The sequence below is a fragment of the Pelophylax lessonae genome (genome assembly GCF_965119305.1).
Source record: "Pelophylax lessonae genome assembly, chromosome: 4".
NCBI lineage: Eukaryota > Metazoa > Chordata > Amphibia > Anura > Ranidae > Pelophylax > Pelophylax lessonae.
Genome location: NC_138771.1, coordinates 145252205 through 145274638, shown reverse-complemented (window position 1 = coordinate 145274638; position 22434 = coordinate 145252205). Strand labels below are relative to the sequence as shown.

Sequence of the window (22434 nt, the reverse complement as noted above, 5' to 3'; positions counted from 1 at the left end):
GCGGGCCAGTAGTCATGCTTGCTATCACAGTGAGACCCTCAGTCGAAAGTCTCCCCATGAACTTCATGACCGAAGGCAGTAGAGGAAAGGCATATGCTAGGTGACTATTCCATGGGTGAGTGAGAATGTCCACTTCCTCCACCATAGGCTGAGGGTAGCAAGAGAGGCACCTTGTGAATGGATGGTGATGCAAACAGACTCAGCTGAGGGCAGCCCCATACTTGAGTGATATGGGCAAGATCTTCTAAATAAAGAACAATTCACTGGGAACCAAGTGCTGGCCTCAGTGGGGACAATGGTCCAGGATAATGAATCTACTGGACATGATCTATTGAGGATCCCCTGACATACCCATCACCAGAGGCTCCTGCGCATCTGAGGAGAAGCGCTTTGAATTGGCTTACCTATAGGTACTGTAAATATCTCCTAAACTTGCACCGTTTAGGAGATATTTACATTTCATGCAGCCGATGATGTCATCAGCGCATGCGCTCTGAAGAAATTACCGCCCGTGCTGGTTCTTCAGAGCCCTGTGCTGGGACCGGCGGCTCCCGTGCGCATGCGCAGGAGTGATGTCACGCGGCTCCCGCTTAGTAGCATAGCCCGAGTCTGCAGACCAGGAAGGAAGACGGCTGAAGATGGATGCGGCCGCCAACGGGGACGACAAGGGCTTCATTTGGAGGTAAATGTCACATAATGTGCTAGTATGCAATGCATACTAGCACATTATGCATTTACTTTGCAGGGAAGAAAAAAAAAAAAAAAAAGGAAGAGTTTACTTCCTTTTTAACTGCCCTAATGAATGACTGGACTCTAGAGACAGTCAAAACCTGCTTAGCCTCTTTAAGTCTATAAGGAGGATGACCAAACTTCTTCTTCTAATGAAGCCAGGTGTAAGGCAGTGGTGAATTGCTTGGATAAAGGTGCCCTCACAGCCGGAATAAAGATGGCTGTAATGGGCGTCTAAGTCTCGGCAGCAATATCCACATACATGTTAGCCTGGTAAAAGGTCCGCGCTGCAGGTCCAACACTTCTTACCCTTTTGTTGCTGTTAGCGTTCAGGGGAGGAGTAATGACAACATTTACTGGTAACTTGTTGCGCCTCCTGGGTGAGACTTGTAGGGCTGGATGAGCCACTGTCCACAATGGACTTATCATGACATGGCGACGCTCTTTTAGCTTGAAATTTAAGCAAGTTTGACAGTGGGCTGGGTTGCACAGGAAGACGAAGGCCACCCTCGTGGAAAGGCACTCTTTTTCCTCTTCTTACTTACCAGACTGATGGTCCCTACCTAAGCACATGGAGGTCTTGGCTATGTGGGAGAAAATTCCTATCGGAGCAAGGATGTCAGCACTTTGCAGAAAGAAAATGAAAGCGACTCTGAGAAAGAAGCAAACAGATCATAGACGTGCCTAATTGCCTTTATCCTCCCCCCGTTCACTTGCAGCATAAGCAACAGAAAACAGAAGGTGTTTCTAGTGAAAAACCCACCTCACGCATGCGAGAGCCTAGACATGCCCGAACAAAGATGGCCACCACATGAGGCCCTCTGCACAGTGCATGCATGGATGCCATAGCGGTCCTGAGACTGGAAACAGCTACAAAACCTGGACCTGACCGTGCACACACGCTGGTCACAGGAAAAGCCAAAGATGAAAGTAAAAAACTGCAGACAAAAGAAAAAAACCCTAAACCGCTCCCACAAAGGAAAAATGACGAAGCCTAATGAAGGTAGAGGCAAGGGAGGAAAAACAAAAAGGAGAGCACAAACCTGTGGGAGAAAAGAAAAGGCAGCACTAACTCCAGCACCAGGATTCAGCTCAGGTGTGCAAAGAAACAAATGCAGCATGGATTACAGCAACCAAACACTAGCTCAGGTGTGCAGCAAAAACACATGTAGCATGGACTCAAGAAAACAAATCACCAGCTCAGGTGTGCAGATAAACATATGCAGCATGGGTTCCAATAACCAAGCCAACAGCTCAGGTGTGCAGAGAAAACACATGCAGTATGGACTCCAGCAACCAAACCATCAGCTCAGGTGTGCATAGAAACACATGTAGCATGGATTCTAGCAACCAAACCACCAGCTCAGGTGTGCAAAGAAACACATGCAGCATGGACTCCAGTAACCAAACACCTGCTCAGGTGCAAGGTGCACGACGTGAGGTTCTGACATCTCTAGTTATAGAACTCATAAGCCCCAAAAGACCATCAAAAGGGGCTCCCTACCTTGTTGGTGTATTCAGAAGCCTAAGATGTAGGACTGCACCTGGGAGAGGCTGAACCCAGATGGACTCAGACTCAGTCGGCAGGTAGTGACTTATCACAACATCACAGTCTTGCAGGTGTAGATCTTGAGGATTAAAAGGAGGATAGGGCAAGTTGCTCTAGCTTTCCTTTTGTACTGTTTAGATTAAAACAGGTCCTGCGGATATAGGATGTCAGGAAAGATAACTAACTCCATGACCGTAATCAACAATACTCCTCCAGGGCCATCACCGGTATGTAAGGAACTGATTCATCTCAAACATAGAGGGGAGAAAAAAAGGCAGATCGCATTGTGTGATACTGTATATCTCAATATTGTTTAATAAAAGAGTAACACCCACATTATCAATAGAGAGAATGGGCTTAACAGAGCACCACTGTAAGTACTTACAGGCATGATGACGTCACTGGCCAGGCCATTTTCAACATGTTTGTCACTGAACAGATGTCATCAAGGAAAGAGATCTATGGAGATGTATTACTGGATGTGAGGAATGAAATGTAGTTCCTAACTTTCTAAACTTTTCCTGGGAAAAGCATGGGGGCTATTCTGCTAACAATTCGATTTGTAAATGCTAGTTAGCTGTCATGCAGACACATCTTCCTTTAATACACTGAGCTCAGAATAGGTATGCAAATAAGGATGTCTTATTCACACTTGTTCCAATGACTATTGGAAGTTTTAATTTTGATTAAAACCAGAGAGTCGTCATAACACCCAGTCAGCTAGCATTTCCAGAACTAGGTTATCATTTGCAGCCTCAATGATTCTCTTAGGAAACCATTACTTTAAGTCCCAGTTTAATTCAGACTTCCCCACTCTTTCACAATAAACCTGATTGCATTAATACAATGTATTTATTAAAAGTAATAACGCTAGTAATAGATACTAACCTTCATCTTACACTGCTTCCCAAGACTCCATGGTGGCCCCTTCATCACCAATTAACAAAAAGATATAATCAGCAGCCAAGCTTTTCACCCTGTAAATATATACAGTAAACAAAAATGGGCCTAGCACACATCCCTGAGGAAAAACGTTGGGCTTAACCCCAGCGAATTTAACTTAGCAACAAGTTTGTTTGGTAAGATTGTATTTGTAGAGCTACCACTGCAAGGACCACTAGTGGGAGAAGAACCTGGGACACAACTAAGTGTGTGGGCGGGGTCTACTCACTCGTGCAAGTGGGGGTAACTTTCTTGTGTACAATGCTGAGTCCATGCCCTCTTTACAAGTCCAGCATACCTCTGCCACCTCACTCCCAGCGACAGAATGGGGTCCCGCTGAGCACTAGCGCCAACATCATGCATGCTCAATATTAGCTCCTAACATCTCTCCTATACCATGTGGCTAGGTATATGGGGTCTCTGTACCACGGTTCAGTCCCATTTACTTTGGGAACTGACAGCTAGGAAGGGAACCAGAACACCAACCCCTCCTCGCTGCTTGAGGACCTGTCATTATCGCCAGGTACCACTCATGAAGACCGGCTGCTGAATACTTCCCACTAGTTCTTGGTTACCCATGACAACTGCTCCTCTACTCTAACTCCTCTGCTGAGTTAAGTCTTTGTAGTGACCTTGCTTCATACTCCAAGTGAGCTTTACAGGCCCTGTTATTCTGATAAGCCATGTATCACAATGCACCCCTTGAATAACCCGGCTTGAAACAGTTAACAGCTTTACTGAAGATTCAACACCACAGTTCAACAGCACAGCAAACATGAAACAACCCTAGCTAACTAATGTAAGCTGTCCAGATTCATTCCTTCCAGAGATGCAGTCCATTCAGCATTAATCCAGTGATCATAGGTTTCCCAGTCCAGGGAGAATCCCAGCAGGGTGACCCAGAAGGGAGCCTTGTGCTCCGGTAGGATTACATGGTGCAGCAGTTCTTCCTCTGTAAATCCCATGTGGAAGAGAGAGAGTGCTTTGAGCCCTATCCTGGTACTTAAGTGGCTTGCAGCAGGGGGCAGGACTCAGAAAACCCAGGAAAGAGTCTAGACACAGTTAACCCCTTCCCATCCTGAACTAAGTACATAGCTGCACAGTGCAATTAATACAACAGCGGGAATACATTCAATGGCACCCCACAAGCACCTGCATACAAGTGCAGCAGCAGCCAGGCTAACAGCAAAATTCACTCTCCTGGCTTAGGTAAAAAGTCTAGGGGTTGCCATTTTTTAAAGGTTTATTGCAGATTAACTTGGATGGGACATAGGGAAGCTGTGGGATACCCCAAAACACTAAACAGGAATGTGATAACACTCTACCCTTTTTGCAGCTACTTCCTAATACAGTGCTCTGACCCATAGGACATAAATTGGACAGCGCTGGGACAACATTAGCAATGTTCCAGGCCAGGCAAGCCTTAAACTTAGTGCACCAGGGGAAACAGTCACTAGAATCCCTCTCTCAGGTCTGTACAAACAGTTTCCCTGGGATTTGAATGTCTCCCTCTAGACCAGTGGTTCTTAACCTTGTTGGAGGTACTGAACCCCACCAGTTTCATATGCGCATTCACCAAACCCTTCTTAATTGGAAAAATAAAATATGATTTTTTTCAAATTCAAACCATAGGTATATATTTATACATAGGTGCACAAAATGAACAAAACCATTCTTAAATACAGCTGGTTTTATGAGCGTTTCACCAATGGTGTATGGTTTGCCCTGCTTTGCATCAGGTAAGCAACTTCATACGATGCTATGAGGATCGGTTTGTTGATGGGTACAAAGCCGAGAACAGGCAGACTAGCCTTTTCATCGAATCTGGCTCTCCTTACCTTGAATTCAGCGAGCGTTGTGTTCTTGTATTTTCCATCTCCATGCAGCTTAAGGAAGTGTTCTCTTAGTTTTGCCGGTGCTAGACTAGAATTGCTCAACTTGGCATTGCAAATCATGCAGTTAGGACGCTGACTCCCATCACGTTCCGTTATACATGTGAATCCATATTGTACATATTCGTCCGACCACTTTCTTTTTTTTGCTCAACATAGTTAGTATGAAGGGATTAATATTAAGAAAGAAATCGCACGACGTACCATCTCGACAGTTACAATTCGACTACTGGGCGCGCCAGATTCCCTGCAGCACAGATAGGCCAAGCGATGTTGCATGATCACCTGCAGCCAATCAGCGGGGCGTGTCAACACGAATCATATGAGTCGGGTGTGTGTCTTGACCTCCGCCGAAACCCGCGAGTCTGACTCACAGAACCCCTGGGGTTCAATCGAACCCAGGTTAAGAACCACTGCTCTAGACCTAGGCAGACAGTTTCCTCAGTGGATCCTCCAGACTGGATCCTCAGTGAAACCCCTCTTCTAGGTCTCAAAGAATTAGCAGCAGGAAAGGCGCTCCAGCTATGCACAGCTGGGATCTCAATGAGACAGACCAGATTCATAGCTGGACTGCCAGGAAGGGCAGCAGCCCTTCGAACTGGGAACCTCTCATCCTAAGGAAGCACCCTGCTTTCTGAGGCTCCAAACCAATTATACACTCCCCAACCACTATCTGGGCACACCTTCCCAGGGTTTGGGTGGAGCAGCATAAATATTGAGGTTGCTCATTTAAATCTCCCACCCACTACATTCTGGAAACCTCCAAAAGATGGGGGAAGCTTTTAAACTCGCAGCCTGCAGAGCCCAGAGCAGCCTAAACAATCACGTGCTACTCTGCTGATTAACCAAACCTAGCAGCCAGTCTAGGAGGATACTACATATTAAAGTGTTTGTAAAGACTTATCTTGGAGGATACTACATAATAAAGTGTTTGTAAAGGCTTAAAGTGATTGTAAAGGTAGAAAGGTTTTTTTAAAATAAGAAACATATCTATAATTACCTGCTCTGTGTAATGGAAGTGCACAGAGTGGCCGCAAATCCCCTCTTCTCAGTTCCCTTGCTGCCGTTCCTGGCCCCTCCTCTCTGTTGAGTGCCCCCATGGGAAGCCACTACCTATGGGGGCCCTCATGCATGCCCAATCCCGAGCCCCTCTGCTGCATCCATAGAAACAGGCAGCGTGACTCGGTCCCACTAGGCCTAAGTCTCATGCTGTAAACAGGAGAAAATTATAGAGGATCACTTTGCTTTTTTCCGTTTCTGAAAGTGCTTCTTCCAATTTATCCTATTTTGATTGACTCAAGTGCATGCACACATTTTCCAGGTTTGCACTTGATAGTAACAATCTTGTTACTATCCTGTGTTTTTTAAAGCAGTGAGTAAATACACCATTACTTAGATCACAAAGCAGTTAATTGCCAGTATCCTATTACTCTGGCAAGATTACGTCTACAAGAACTGAGTAGACCAGGAATGTAATTACGTTGTTCTTCAGTTTGGCAGTTTGTACACTTTTCCTAGTTCTAAATGTTTAACCAAGTTCATGTTTAGTATGACAGCTTGTGGTGGTGCAACACCACAGGTTTATCAAAAAAAGTGTTGAAATTACTACATTATATCCGTTGATATTCCATTTTAGGTTCTAAAGTTAATAACTGGAGTGTTGGTAATGGGAACACTGAGCGGCTGAATATAAAGACTAATGTATCATGCTAAGGAGATTACTACAAGCAGGCTGAGATTATTGAGGCCAGCTGGAAGAAGTAATTCTCTGTGAAGAACAAGCTACGATGGAGACATTACCAACACTGAGCTCACTTGTACACACAAGGTAGAGTACCATTGATGTGACGTTTTTACCTTTGTGTAATATGTGTCCTATATATCTTGTCCACAGCAAAAAGTCATATTCTGTTTTTCATTCTCTACCATTCAGATGAAAAGAAAAATAAGGCACTATTTATTACTATTTATTATCTTGTCTTACATTAGAAATGTGTTACATACAGCCCCCAATTTTAAACTGCATTGGAAAATACCAATTACAGCCTAAAAGCAATTACAGTCACCAGATGTTAATGAAGGCCTAACATGGCAAAGTGTCTTAAATGTGAATAACTTATTGCACCTAACTTTTTATTCTTAGGAAAAGTTTTTAAGAGACCCACTTAATAGTTCAGATCAGATACAGATCTGATCAATGATAAAAAAAAAATATGAAAAATATTTTTATACCCATCCAACATTTGTTCCAGAATGTTAATAGTTGCCTTAAATAACAGAAAAATAATATACAGCGCTCCATCTTCAGTCCCCTTACCAATAATCCACAGCCTCTTGCGTCATTTTCTTGTAATTGAATTGTAATGTTTGCTATTTATTGATCTGTTTTCTATACCTGCTAAGGTTATCATATTATGGACAATGCAACTATTTTGTTTCTCTATTTGGGAAATAGTTTGGTGCTTTCGGTTGTAAACTATTGGATCAGAATTCTAAATGCAGGGTCAGCTATATAGTGGGGGGGGGGGGGGGGGGGGGCGACCATTATTTTATTCCCAACATATTTTGTAAGTTTGCCCACTTACAAAGAAGGGTCTATCAGTTTTATCATAGGTGTATTTTTAATGATAGAGACAGAATATCAACCAAAAATATAGAAAAAAAAAAAACTTGATACAAATGCTATGAATTTAGTTGCATTTTTCTTCCTCCAAACACAGCGAGTCCCCCTCCTCAGGAAGGAACATGTACAGTCATGCCAATAAACATCTAAATGATTCAGAGCATGTTTAGGAAAAAGTGCTGTGGTCGGGTGAGACCAAAATTGAGCTCTATGGCATTAACTTGTTTAACTATGTTTGGAGGAAGAAAAATGCTGACTATGACCCTTAGAACACCATCACTACAGTCAAGTACAGAGGTGGAAACATTATGCTTTGGGGCTGTTTCTCTGCTAAAGGTACTGCCCGACTTTGCCGCATTGAGGGGCCAATGGATGGGGCCATGTATTGTAAAATCTTGGATGAGAACCTTCTTCCCTAACTTAGAACACTGAAGATAGATCGTGGGTGAGTCTTCCAGCATGACAATGACCCAAAAATACTGCCAAGGCAACAAAGGAGTGGCTCAAGAAGAAGCACATTGAGGTCATTGAGTAGCCTAGCCAGCCCTTAATCCTTTAGAAACTTCGAGTTGCCAAGAGACAGCCAAGAAACCTTGAAAGAGGGACTAAGCTTACTCTGAAACATTTACCTATAGGTAAGCCGATCACAAGGCTTACCTATAGGTAGTGTAAATATCTCCTAAACGTGTACAGTTTAGGAGATATTTACATGACATGCAGCCAGTTACATCACTGGCGCATGCACTCTGAAGGAATGACCACGGGTGCTAATCCTTTTGAGCCTCGTTCTGTGAACGGTGGCTTACAACGACGGAGCCCGCAAACCCGGAAGAGACTCTGGAGAAAATGTCACCGGTGACAGCGGTGTGCGAGCACCGCTGGAACAGCTTCGTTCTAAGGTAAGTATTACATAATGAGCTAGTATGCGATGCATACTAGCTTATTATGCCTTTGTCTTACATGTTTGTTTGTTTTATTTTTTTCCTATGAGTTTACAACCTTTTTAAGGATTTAGAGAAGTGCTGTAAAGAAGTATGGACCAAAATCCCTCCTGAGATGTGTGCAAACCTGGTCACCAACTACAAGAAATGTCTTATCTCTGTGCTTGCCAACAAGGTTTTTCCACCAAGTACTAAGTCGTGTTTTGCTTGGGGATCAAATAGTAATTTTGCTCACTAAACTGCAACTTAATTTACAGCATTTGTTTTATGAGTTTTTTTCTGGATTGTCTCTATCATTTAAAATACACCTATGATAAAAATGTTAGACCCTTCATTTCTTTGTAAGTGGGCAAACTTACAAAATCTGCAGGGGAGCAAATAAATATTTTCCCCACTGTACTATTCTAATACTGAGAGCACCAGTAGGTTATGGAGCCCCAAGCTACTCACTTCAGCTCTGATTATCAGAAATATGTTACAAGGTCAGGTATGTGGTTTGGAGTGTGAGTTTAGTGTATTTTTTGTTTCTGTTTTTTCTTTTTTTTTTTTTATATAATTTTATTGAAAGATTTTGCATATACATTTAAAATAAATGTATACAAAACTGACTGCATAAGCTGCATAACGAGCTGCTGTTGTACAATCAATGATAAACTATACAACAATAGAAAAAAGAAAAAAGAATGCCTGTGGTTAGTACAGCATGCGTCACACAATATGGCATCAGGAAAAAAGGAACTCTCTACAATAGCACATATAATATACATCAGCAAAACACATTCCATGCTGATCCCCTATTTACCATTTACATTACAATCGGTTTTCGATTTGCGCCAGTTAAAAACCACTTAAGCCCCAGCCCTATTTCGGACACTTTTTGTTTACAAGTTAAAATCAGTATTTTTTCCTAGAAAACTACTTAGAACCCCCAAACATTATATATATTTTTTTAGCAAAGACTCTGGAAAATAAAATGTCGGTCATTGCAATATTTTTTGTCACGCGGTATTTGCGCAGCGGTCTTTAAAACGCAATTTTTTTGGAAAAATTTTTGAAAAATCACATTTCACTGCATTTAAAAAATACTAAACAGTAAAGTTAGCCCATTTTTTTTGTATATTGTGAAAGATGATGTCACGCCGAGTAAATAGATACCCAACATGTTACGGTTTAAAATTGCGCCCCCCGTGGGATGGAAACTACGGTCAATAGAGATCTCAATAGGCGAGGCTTTAAATTTTTTTAACGGTTACCAGTTTAGAGTTAGAGTGTAGCTCTTTTTTTAAATTATTGCTCATGCTCTGGCGATCGCGGCGATACCTCACATGTGTGGTTTGAACAGCGATTTCGCGGCTCGACTTCCATATACGTCTTTTTCCGTGGGCGAGCTAACGGTGACAGGGGCAGCTAAACATTTTTTTTTCCTATTTATTTTATTTTTTTTCACTTTATTACAGGTTTTTTTAAAAAAAAAAAATCTGATCACTTTTATTGCTGTCACAAGCAATGTAAACATCCCTTGTGACACCAATATGCAGTGACAGGTACTCTTTATGGAGGGATTGAGGGTCTAAAGGACCCTAGACCCCTCCACTACACTTTCATGTATGCAAAACGCAAAAAACGGCGTTTTTGCATACAGCAGTTTTTTAAATCTGCCGCCTTTTGCAGCAGAGTAACCCGGAAGTGACGTCATGGACGCTGCCTCCGGGTTACGTCATCGGAGACCCGATCAAAGCCGTTTCCGGCTTTGATCGGAACTCCATCCAGCCGGAAGATGCGCCGGCTGGGTGCTTGGGTCTCCCGGTGGGACGGGAGGCCCGTTGAAAGTCACGGAAGGCAGCGGGAGGGGGGGACGTCCCCTCCCGCTCACCCGGGCAAGGATCGAGCGGCTCCCGAGCCGCATCGGTCGTTACTGACGGAAAGCCGACCGTCGGCTGTAAACCACGGTACCGGGATGGTGTCTCTAGCTAGAGGCATCATCCCGGTATACCACGGCAAAGTTTGCCGACGTAGCCCTATGTCACTTTGCGGTAAGTGGTTAACTGGATGAAAAACAAACGGACTGTCCAAATGATAGATTTTCAAACTATTTTTCGTCTAGTGTATGGGCACCATTTCTTTTTCTGTTGGTTCATTCATCATTTAGAATAAAATGTAAAGGGGAAATCCTAATTTTTAGAGTTGTCCTCAGAACAAAAGGTTAGTGTATATCTTCCAGTGGGGAAACATGTTCTAGTGGAATTCCCCTCACTTTAGTTTTCCACTCACTTTCTGTTGTGCCTCTGGGTGCAGGAAGTGCAGTGAAATCTTTCTGATGAGATGCAGACAGCAAAAAATAAACCAACAGGAATTTACTCTTTACCTACTCTGTTCACAACTAAAAAAAAAAAAAAAAAGTTTTGGCCTTGCATACACTTTATAGTCCTTCCGCAACCTAGTCTGCCCCATATTTAGTTTTGTGTATACTGTATTAGCTTGAAATGTGTACTTAATACAATTCAATATAGTTTTTGATATTATGCTTAAATTTAGTTTGTTTGTTTGTTTTTTTACAGAAAAGTGTATTTGATTTAGGGCTCTTTCACATGGATGTATGTCCGTAAATCCCCCCATGGATGTATGTCCGTAAATCCCCCCATCGGGTGCGGGTGATATACGGACATAATGAATGCCTATGGGATTGCGGATGTCATCCGCTGACATCCGATTTTCGTCCTTTCAGTTCTGTACCTTTTTTGGAATGAAACAGAACCCTATGTTTGTTCCGTTTAAAAAATGGAACGGACGCAAAATCGGATGTCAGCGGTGTCATCCGCTGATATCCGCAATGCCCATAGACATATATTATGTCCGTATATCATCCGCAAACGGATGGGATCATATGCGGACATACGGACCGGATGACACAAGTGTCATCCGTGTCCGTGAAGTGAAAAAAAAAAAAAAGTGCTGGAGCGGATCGCAATACGGTCCGCTCCGTGTGAAAGAGCCCTAATAGTGCAATGTCTTTTATTTATATGATCTGCAGTGCCAAAATACAGACTGAACCTGTGAGTGGTTCTCACCTTTTTTTCTAGACTACAGAAATTACTACATAAATTACTTTTATGTTTCTATTTCTATTTGATCACTCTTTTATATATATATGATTCAAATTTACTAATTGGCTTGAAACCAATACTGCAGAAAACACCAAGAAAAAAAGCTAATATTTTATTGTTAACGATGATACTTTATGAACTGTTTGGATGATAAAGGAATGCTCCTTAATGTTAATGGCCTATGGCACCAAATACTTTTTTATTTTCAGTTTTTATTATACAGGATTTATATAGCGCCAACAGTTTGCGCAGCGCTTTACAATGTGAGGGAAGACAATACAGTTACAATACAATTCAAAACAGGAGGAACTAGAGGGCCCTGCTCGTTAGAGCTTACAATCTAGTTTTGAGTTGAGTAGGGAATGGTTAGAAGGGTTTTTTTTCTGCTGCCTGTGTACCAGTTGTGAAATTTCCACTTATCCCAGAGGTGTAACAAGAAGTGAGCGGAAATCTCTCAGGCTGGGTTCACACTATTGTGAATTGGATGCAGCTTTCCCCGCAATTCACATAACAGGAGACTCTGCCTGGTTCTCAATGGAGCCATTTCACACAGCTCCGCGTTGGCTGCGGAACAGCTTACAGAAATGTCCTGTGCCTCTTCTGGTCCATTTCAGGTCCAAATTCAGTGAAAAATTTGGATCTAATTCGGACCTGAAACAGTGCATGGGGATGCACCGGATCCTCTGCTGCGAGCTGCTCCGAATTCAGTGTGAACCCAGCCTGTCAGTGGTCTGTGGTAGTGAGCCCTTGTAGATCGCCAACTCAGGATTCCCCAGGGTGTGGAGTCTGCCCCAGCCTGCTTCCTCACCAGAGCCCCTGATGGTGGGGATGGACTTGGAGCAAGCTGGAACCAGGTCACGGCCCCCAGGTAGACGCAACCGAGGATGCGGAGATCACTGGCGTGTGCAGAGTACAAGCAGCAGATGAAAGGATATCCAGGAGACAAGCCGAGGTCAAGGCAGGTAGTGAATAAACACAGACGGTAAACAAAGCTGGGGTCGGTACACGGTTATTCAGACACAGTAGCCAAGCCAAGGGGTATGCAAATGGGAGCTCAGAGAACTGTGAAGTTACTCAGGCAAGCAGCACTGCACTGAGCACGTGTATATATAAGCAAACAGGGAGGTGACCCAGGAGGTAATAGAAGGGAAAATGATATAAACCCACAGTGGAGCAGGCGATGCCCTTAGGTGAACAGAGAAGCCAAACTTCTCATGTGAAATTTGGTCACAGATCTAGCAGAACCTTGCAGCAAGTACGTAAGAATTTCACAAACAATCTGCAGGCTAGGCCGTGACACTGCCTCAAAGGGAAGAGAAATCCCCATGTAGAAAGCTGTCCCCATGGTCACAGTAAAGATAGATGGGTGAATCTCCCTGATGGGGGACACAAAGAACAATAAAAACCTGGAATTGAAGCAACAATTCATAAAGAGCTTCAAGTGTTCCACAAAAACTCATAAACACAAAACCAAAAATCAATAATGTCCAAAAAATATTGTTCACATGATTGTATCCCAAAACCCTAACCCACGGCCAAACAAAGGGCTAAATGAGCCAAAGTTGGGGCTGCCTCTAGGTATGGACTGAACCATTGGCTCATCCCTAATCTGGACTGAGCTTTCTTGTGGAGCAATAAAACATGACAGAAAATCTAACCCTTCTGTCAATCTACAATATCAACAATGAAAAAAAAAAAAAGGATTTTGCCTATACAATACATTTTAGGTCTTTATTAAACATCAACTTGCTTTTATCTGCTCTGGACAATAGCTAGATATTACATAGAAAGCTATTCTATCTACCAGTGACCCCCACCCATCTGAAAAATGTTCAGCTGTTAGGAAGTTAAGTTCTGGGCAGATACTTTTTGCAAAAAAAAACAATTTTAAAGGTAAAGTTTAGTACTTTTAAAAATTGCCAAAATAAGATATCACTTATAACTATTTTCTCAGTGATCCTATTGCCGTCTGATGCTGACATTTAATTATTGCCGTAATTGTTTAGACAAACGTATATTACTATTTTTCACTTAAATGGTATGTCTGTAGAAAAAAACCAAATGAGCAAACACATGACGAGGTTCTCTTGTAATCTTTTCTCAGTGTTGCCATTTTGCTGTAAAGATTTGAACCTACATTGTTAGTCCACTAAATGAGGTTGACAATGCTCAAAGCAGATCTTAAGAATATCTGGAGTAATTGACAGGCAATACAGCTGATTATCTTGATGGAAACCAGGTACAGTAAATGCTATGAATTAGAGATTGTTGTTAATTATTCAAGTATTACTAAACCCAGGCGCCTGCATTCTCTATATCTGGCCTCCCACAGCACACAGAACATGGAAATGCAATTATTTTAGTAATAAAAAATTGCAAAATACCTTTTCTCATCAGCAGTCTTGTGGTTTCTATCAGTGTCTGGTTAAAGCTTGTAGGGGGAGTTTTTATTCTCCTCTGACTGTCCTATGAAGCTGCAGGACCCCCGACCCTCTGTCTGGACAGTGCTGATTGGCCTTGAACTGATCACATGCACTTACAAAAAAAAAAAAAAACTCTATAGCAATACACACCAAACTGAACATGTGCAGAGTGCCCCCAGTGCTCTGTATTATCAGCACACAGATTTGTGGAAGAAGGAGAGGATCAGAGAAGACAGAATCAAACAACCTTTTTACACAATGCAGAGGATTAAAACCTTAGGTTCCACAGTTAGTATACCAAGCATGATTTACTGCATATGCAGACTGATTTTACTCTTGTAGGTTTAGTAACACTTTAATACAACAAAATATTACACACCAGTTATTCAGTGCAGAGTAAAAAGTGCAGTGTGAGCTGGTCAGAAGTCCTACATTTCAGAAGATATGAAGACAGAAGATATGCTCACACCTTGTGCCTTAGGGCAGCATTGCTGTGTATAGGGTGTTCACAAGAATGTCTTATAATTTAAGCCAGAAATGTTGGCAAAATGTCACGTTCCGTCCAAAAACTGTTTTAGAAAATGCCTTTCAGCCTGTAAACAACAGATTCCTACTTCAAAATCTGAAGTTTAAACTGAAAGGTCTGATTAACACTGGCTTCGGCTTGTATAAGAGCAGTGTAAATAGCGGGCTTATTACAAAGCATATGCAGAGCTTTCAGCAAGCCTTGTTGAAGCTTTTAACCACTTGCCGACCGCCGCACGACTATCTACGTGGGCGGTCAGCCCCTCACAGGCAAAGTGACGTAGGTCTACGTCGCTCGCCTGTGAGGGTTTAGAGAGCGAGCACGCGCCGCCGGAGGCGCGCTCCCGCTCCCGCGTGGTCACGGACCCCCCCGCGCGTGTGACCGGCGGACCCGATCTCCGCCGGCCACTCTGCGATCGGCGGGGGAGAGGGAGAAAGTCAGGCAGCTTGTGTAAACAAGCTGCCTGTCATTCTCCTCTCTGTATGAGAGATGATCACATGGATCTACTATGTAGATCCATTGATCACTCTGCATACAGTTGAAGCCCCAGCCAATCACAGTTAGAAGCACGCCCCTAGGGACACACACAGCCCCTCCCTCTCAAATAAAGTTAACCCCTTCACTACCAGTGTATTTTTACAGTAACAGTGCATATATAGCACTGATTACTGTAGAAATGTCACTGGTAACCCCAAAAGTGTCAAAAATGTCAGTCAAGGGTCCGATCTGTCCGCCGCATTGTCGCAGTACCGCAAATAAAATCGCAGATCGCCGCCATTACGCGTTAAAAAAAAAAACAACAAAAATGACAAAAATCTTTCCCTTTGTTAGTAAACGCAATAACTTTTGCGCAAACCAATCAAAATACGCTTTTTGCGATTTTTTTTTACCAAACATAGGTAGCATAAAACAATTTGCCGAAAATATTAAAAAATTTTGATTTTTACATTTATTTTTGGGGGAATTTCATATAAAAAAAAGGGAAAAATATTGCTATTTTTGCAAAATTTACGCTCTTTTTTTGTTTATAGCGCGTGATCAAAAAATCGCACAGGTGATCAAATACCGCCAAAAGAAAGCTCTGTTTGTGGGAAAAAAAGGACGCCAAATTTGTTTAGGTACAGCGTCGCACGACCGCGCAATTGTCCGTTAAAGTCACGCAGTGCCGAATCGCAAAATACCCCCTGGTCAGGAAGGGGGTAAAATCTTCCGGGGCTTAAGTGGTTAAAGAACAATTCAACTCCAGCTTTTAAATGTTGAACACGGATCCTAGTGGGAACTCTGATTGTCACATTAAAGCGGAGTTCCGGCCTCAAATACCTTTTTTTAACTAAAAATACCGCTATAATACGAATCCATCACCCTTTACAGAACCGCTATTCTCATACTTACAAGCTGTACGGTATTGGATTTCAGTCAAAATCTTACTTTTAAAAATGCTGTCTAGGCGCGGCCATCTTGGATGTGGGCATCTGAAGCCGCAGTGTAATCTGCTGAGTCCTTCTTCCTGATTCCAGGGAGTGTTCTGGAAGTTCTTCCTGATTCCAGCCTCCTGGGAGTGATGACAAACAGCTCCCAGGATGCAATGCAAAGGCGGAAATGATGTCAGTGGCCGCGGCTACAGAGGGGGAAGAAGGAGGAAGTACAATCAAAAGTGCCCTGAAAATAAGGTAAGGGACCCCCGAAAAAAAATTTAAACCGCCCAATTGTTGATCAACATAGCGAGCACTCTAGGAATCACTAAAGTTGGAAAATAGGCCGGAACTCCACTTTAAGTAAGCTACTAGCAGGCTTCAGAACTATTTGAAGCCTGTTGCATGTCTGCTGAAGCCTGCTAGCAGCTTAATTAGAGTGACATTTAGCAGTCCCATTAGGACCAGTGTTCAACCATTTCAAAATTATGCTAAATGGTACTTTAAAAGCTTCAAAAAAGCTTGCTGAAAGCTCTGAAAATGATTTGAAAAAGCTTGATGTTCACACTGCTCTTATACAAGCTGAATCCTGTGTGAAACAGGCCAAATAATACTTTATCTTGTGTAGCGCCCCAGTAGGCTACTGTGTTCGGTAAATTTATTTTTTGACCTCCTTGTAACCAAGGAGAGCAGTTATTGATTAGTAGTGTCTGTTTTAGGCTCTGTGGGTGCAGGCTAAGCTACTTTCCCCTGCATCCCACTGAGCTCTGGGATATAATGGATAGAAGAGCTTAGACCCTGGCCTGCATATTCATGCCTCTTAAGCCTGGTCAGTAGAGTGAGTGATCAGCAGGGGCTGAGAGGGATATAAATAGGCTTGGGCCTAAAACACCTTTCTCTTGTTCCTGGGGGAGTAAGACGCAGCCTTAGGGCTGAGGCATCCCTGGGAGATCAGCGGCAACATGCAGAGGCGTAACTAAAACCTTCAGTGCAAGAAACCGTAAAGGGCCCCCGAACTCCTGGCCGGTGCCCTTCCCACTGATCCTGGGGCTCTTTACTCATGTTACGGGGCCCTTTATTACGGTCCCGCAGCAGGACCCTTTCACAAGTTCTGCAGTTGGCCCCCTTCCTACCATCTTGGGGCCTCCCCACAGTGAAGGAACGCCAGGGCCCAGTCACAAGTGTGACCTTTACGATCCTGGAAGTTCACACACTGATGTCAATAGTTTTAATTTGTTGGTATTTTAATTGTATTATTTTTTATCATTTTATTTTATTTTTTTACAATGTCACTGACTATGACTCTGTCCATTCAGAAAAGGAATGTTTACCAACCCCTTCCTGGTTCTCTATTGTGACACATCCCCTGCAGCAGCGGGTAGGAGAGGGAAGGGAGCACAGTGGGGGGGGGGGGGGATTCACAGTAGGGGGGAGGGGGCCAGGGGAGAATACAGGGGCCCAGAGACAGCAGAACACAAGTTAGCTGGATAGTAGGAGTGGTGGGGGTAGCATACAGAGGAACCAATCGCCTCCATTTTCTCCTGCAGCTACAGGAGGAAAAATGAGGACAGTGATTTCTCTACATGCTGCCCCCGCCGTCCCTCCTATCCAGGTGTACAGGGGAGCCGCCCCCTGGAGCATGGGGCCCGGTTGCAACTGCAACCCCTGCAACCCCTGTAGTTACATCCCTGGCAACATGCAAGAATCCCTTTTGAGACCCCAACTCCTGCTTAGACTGGGGGACCTCTGGCCTAGCCTCCTGAACACATGCAGAAAGCTCATCTGAGGATCCAGGACACAGGCAATTTAGTACAGAAGCTGACTGATACTGCAGGTGGCAACACAGTATTCAGGGCTCAGGGAACCAGCCTTTTGGACTTCCCTTTGCTTTACTTGGGAGAGCTTTCCAGGATGTTACTCCTGCTGAGGAGTCCCTGTTTGGATACAGTTTATTCTTCACTTTAAAGAGGGCGTTCTCACCCTGAAGGAGTAGATCAGCTATGTTGTCCTCAACTACAGTTTGTTAGAAGTTTCTTGGAGTATCCCCCAACTCATTCACACCCTATCCCAGTTTCTTAAGCAAATAAACTGTAAAAAACCTTTACTGTCTAATTCTTGACTGGGGTGACTGTAAACAACCAACTACCTGTCTGCCGTGCCTATCAGGGAATGGAAACTGGGACCAAACAGCCAGACCAGCCCTGCGACACACTTGTAGGCCTTGTCAGCTGACATCTTTCAGTCTTTGCAAAATTGCTCTGCTTTTTTTTTATATTCCTGGTAAAATGGCCATGTATTTGTTGCGAAGTGAAATTTCACCGCATTCACTAAGCTCTGAGGAAAATTTCTATTCATAGTGCCACTTCCCTTGTAAAGTGAACCAATTCTTCCTTAATAATTCAACTCTGATGGGCCTGGGAAGTGCTAGAGCCCTTGAGGGGAGAACATGTGCATTGGTCTTTGATGGAAGACATCAGTCTGGGAGGCCAGTAAACCAATTCAATTTCTACAATAATGTTGGAGAATACTGGATTATGTAATTCTAAAAAAGCTGAAGATGGAAGTGGTGCAATTAGAAAATTAGCTTTGTAGACTAAAGCTGGTCATTGACAGATTGAAATTCATCTAGCTCAGGGGGGACTGGCAGAATTTTGAACCCCGCATGGCCGTCTCTGTTTGACAGAATTTAATCAATAGAATGACTTTGGTTGAATGGACAACCTGGGAAATTTGCATGGATGGAGGAATCTGTTCTTTTTTCCCCTTTCCTTCAGCCCATTGACTGAACCAAAAAAATGAACCGTTTATGGTCAGCTTTAGTTTTGATGGCTTTTTACTTAATTTATTGGTCAGGACAAATTAAAAAAACCCTTTGTTGGTCCTGTGTATAAAATATAGGCTATTAAAGCGTAACTAAAGGCATGATACTTACCTTCTTTCTAGTGGTCCTGCTCCCTCACCAGTGCCAGCATCTTGTCCCTGAGCGCTGGTGACCTCCATTGGCCAGAGCAGAATGACATAACACCAGCTAGAGATGTGCACAACGGAAATATTTGTTTCATTTTGTTTTTCACACTGCTTCACACTGTATTTCTTCGTTAAGTTCATCATTTTGTTTTGTCATATTCATTATGTTAGAATGATTCGTTTTGTATAAATTTGTTTTATATATTCGGATTTGTTTCATGTATTCATTGTTCCAAATCAATTCATATTTCGGAAGATTCATTTTTTATTTTGGGAGATAACGAACTGTATGTACTCTGTTTGGGTTGGATGGGAGTGGATCCATCAGAATCTTCAAATCATATTGTAACAAATGGAACGCAATTCATTTTGGTATCAATCGTTTTTTCATTATTTGGAGTTTCTGATGGATCCACCTCCATCCAACCCAAAAGCAGGTACTGTATTTATTGCAATATCTCCATGTTTCCATTTCATATGTAGTGCATATTTTGTAATATGGAAAAATGGTAAAGGATAAGTTCACCTTTTGGAACCTGTTACATCGTCCACTCGTATTTAGGGTGGAACATGTAACATGTTCTAGCAGCTGCAGCCTCTCCCCTTCTCCCCAGTGACAGCAAGTGGGCATCTTCTCAGGGTGCCCACTGTCACTGTTTGTGGGGCCCCACCCGCCTGGCCATGTCATTCCTTCAGCTTTTGCGGCTGTCGGTCCTTAATTTCAATGAACTACCGTGGCGCTGTTGAGCGCTCTGGTAGTTCACTGTCTTTTCCTGTCAGTGTGTATCTACCTGCCTGTAAGAGGTACAAGCAGACAGATAAACTGAGAAGTCTGCAGGACCCCTGCATGGCACCCACAATCTGCTGATCACAGGTGCAATGCTTTACAGGCTCCAAGTAAAAAAAATAATTTTTTTACCGGCCAAGTAATGTACATTTATTTATTCTTTTTTAAAGGTGAACTTCTCTTTAAATGCAACATTAAAACGAAATGTATCTGAATCAGTTTGGATCATTCATTATGTCGTTACATTTTTCGGATGCTTCAAACATTACCAGAGGGTCTAAATGAAACAAATGAATACAAATACATTTTGCTGTTTTGTTATAATTTATTTCGAATTTGTTGAAATTCATTACTATTGTGACTTGGAGATTTGGATACATATGAATCTCTGAATAACGAAAATCTTTTCTGAATTTTGATTCGTAACGAAACAAAACACACATGTCTAAAGGCCTGTACACACGATAAGAAAATCAGAAGTAAAATTTCGTCCGACTAACAATCTGCCGATTTTCGCATTGTTAGTATAGTGCTTTCGACAGCCATATACAAATTTTCGTACGACAAAAACTGGATGCGAAGGCTATAAAATTTTCATCATATGTGAACACGACGTCCAATTTTCGTTTAAGTAGTACAGTTTTGGTTGAAAAAATCATAAGAACAAGACTACTGTAGGTATGCTCGGAAACGAAAGAATACATACAAAACAATTCATCACATAACATTACGTCTGAAGTTGAATTCTGTCGTAGGAGAATTTTCGTATAAAAGTAACCACTTTCCATATGAAACTAGCATGCAACAAAAAAAGGAAAGAAAATTCATCCGATAACCTGATCATGTGTCTGAGGCTTAACTCCTGCATGTGTGCAGTAGTCAATCATTCCAGCACACAGGGACTGTTCTGGTGATGTAAGCTGAGCTGTGCATGTGCAGCTCAATTGACTTGCCGCAGAAGACTGTGAGCAGGCAGGTACTGTAGGTGTACTTTTTCACGAATGAGACGCGGTATGTTTTGTCTGCGATAATAGCCTGCATGCTTGAAAGCTATTGTAAAATACCTTCAATTCTTCTTTAATATTTTACTTTCTGTTTTTGAACCAGCAGGTGCTGCTTTAGATTTCTTGTTTTAAAGGCTCTTAGTTGCTTCCTTGATGACAGGAGCTTGTTGTTCACACAGACTTATGCTAGTGTTTCACTCCTTATCAGAAGGTTTGCAGAATGCAGAAAAGTTTGCCTATCTGGCCCCTTGTTCTGCTGGAGCCGAGCATTATATAAATAGAAATATATCTATATATGCATATATATATATATATACAGTAAAACCTTGGATTGCGAGCATAATTCGTTCCGGAAACATGCTTGTAATCCAAAGCACTCTTATATCAAAGCGAATTTCCCCATAAGAAATAATGGAAACTCAGATGATTCGTTCCACAACCATTTATTTATAAGTCCTTCAGTTTATAGTCCATATAAAAAGATTATAGCATTGCGATAGGTTGTGTAACCATAAAATGTCCATCCACAAATAGCCGCTTCCATAAGGGGATTAGAAGCAAAATCCAGCAGGAGCTACAGAGTATCAAAGAGAAGAGAGGCGCCTCTAAGTGTAGCAATATGGTTCCATTTAATGAAGGTACAACATTTAGCAACTCACATGGTTGATGAATAAAACAGGCACATCTAAGTATGCAGGCATCCGGGGTAAAGCTGTCCACATAGACTATCTTCTGCACCGCCGGCTGCCAGTCTGTAATCCTGACCGGGAAGACCACCCTGCAGTAAAGCGATCTGAAAGCGAGGGGCATCATGGAAGGGATGACATAGATGTCGGTGTGGAAGATGGTCTATGTGGACAGCTTTACCCCGGATGCTTGCATACTTAGATGTGCCTGTTCCAATCATCAACCATGTGAGTTGCTAAATGTTGTACCTTCATTATATTTAACCATATTGCTACACTTAGAGGCGCCTCTCTTCTCTTTTATACTCAGCTGTGACTTGAGGCTACTTGCATATCAAGACATCGCTTGTATATCAAGTCAAAATTTATTAGAAAATTTTGCTTGTCTTGCAAAGCGCTCTTAAACCAAGTTACTCTCAAACCAAGGTTTTACTGTATATATATACTGTATTTTTTACTGCTTCTATATATGACAGCTTCCAGCTGTAAATCAATTCTAAGTAAAAAGTGGGTGCAATCCCTAGGAACCACTGACATCTGGGCACATTGCTTTACATGTCCAGAATTCCCACGTAAGTGAAGCAGCAGGGATAACAGCATTTTTAATGTTCCTTGAATTTTTAAAAATATTTTTTTTTGCATTGGTACATGTTCCACAGTGTCAACCCCTTGCTGTTTTTTTAATACTCTTTTGCATGCCGCAAGATGCATGAATGTGTTTACTCTTGTCTTGAACCTGGCAATGCAGGCTATCTCGATTTTTCTGACAAGGGTGTGTAGGGAAGAGGCTTTTGCCCTCATCAATATGGGGACACGGTGCCATGGCAAAGCACCTTGTTGTGGGCATGT

General features: G+C 42.5%; 1 protein-coding gene across 1 annotated transcript in view; it reads left to right on the top strand.

The window, feature by feature from the left end:
- Positions 1–6746: 6746 nt before the first annotated feature.
- The window catches only part of LOC309554872 (protein tyrosine phosphatase domain-containing protein 1-like), a 90947-nt gene continuing 75259 nt past the window's right edge, over positions 6747–22434 (top strand). Inside the window, exon 1 of the mRNA XM_082256595.1 lies at positions 6747–6940. The gene's annotated coding sequence lies outside the window, so the exon portion shown is untranslated. The remainder of the gene's footprint in view (positions 6941–22434) is intronic.